This window comes from Apaloderma vittatum, unplaced genomic scaffold, assembly GCF_000703405.1.
Source record: "Apaloderma vittatum isolate BGI_N311 unplaced genomic scaffold, ASM70340v1 scaffold21733, whole genome shotgun sequence".
NCBI lineage: Eukaryota > Metazoa > Chordata > Aves > Trogoniformes > Trogonidae > Apaloderma > Apaloderma vittatum.
In genome coordinates this window covers 1838-2406 of record NW_009706735.1, presented here as the reverse complement: position 1 = coordinate 2406, position 569 = coordinate 1838, and positions in this window count along the sequence as shown.

Genomic DNA, 569 nt, shown 5'->3' with positions numbered 1-569 from the left:
CTGAAGAGATCTTGCTGTGGCTTCAAAAGCCTGACAAACCTAGCAAAATCAAAATAACCCTAAGTAATCACAGCTGAAATGAAAGTGGGGCTATCTTCTTCTGAAAGTCTGCACCTCTACAGGAGCGGATGTTTCTTCGCCATCTAAGATCCCCTATTGGTAAACAAAATAACAAAATAGAGAAAATGTCTAGAGTACCACTCATAAGAAAACAAACAAATCATCAGGAACTTTGCCAAGATGTAACTCAGACGGGCAATTAAGCAGGGAGGGCGTTCCTGCCTTAATCTTGCCGTGTGTTTTTTTGTTGGCCTTAAGCTAGAATTAGAACTTGTAGATTTATGTACTGGTATAAAACAAATAGCTGCTAGAACACTGCTTTTTGCTTAAGAAGTAATGTTCGACAGAGGTGATTCTGCACTAGAAGATTTGACTCCCAAATATTCTCACAAATTAAAGCAATTTCTTGATGAACCCGTGTATTCTGAGCACTGAGGAAAAGCACCCACAGGTGCTGGTAGAGAGGAGACTTCAGCTCTGGTGGCCTCACGTGCCATCGAGAGAGGGAA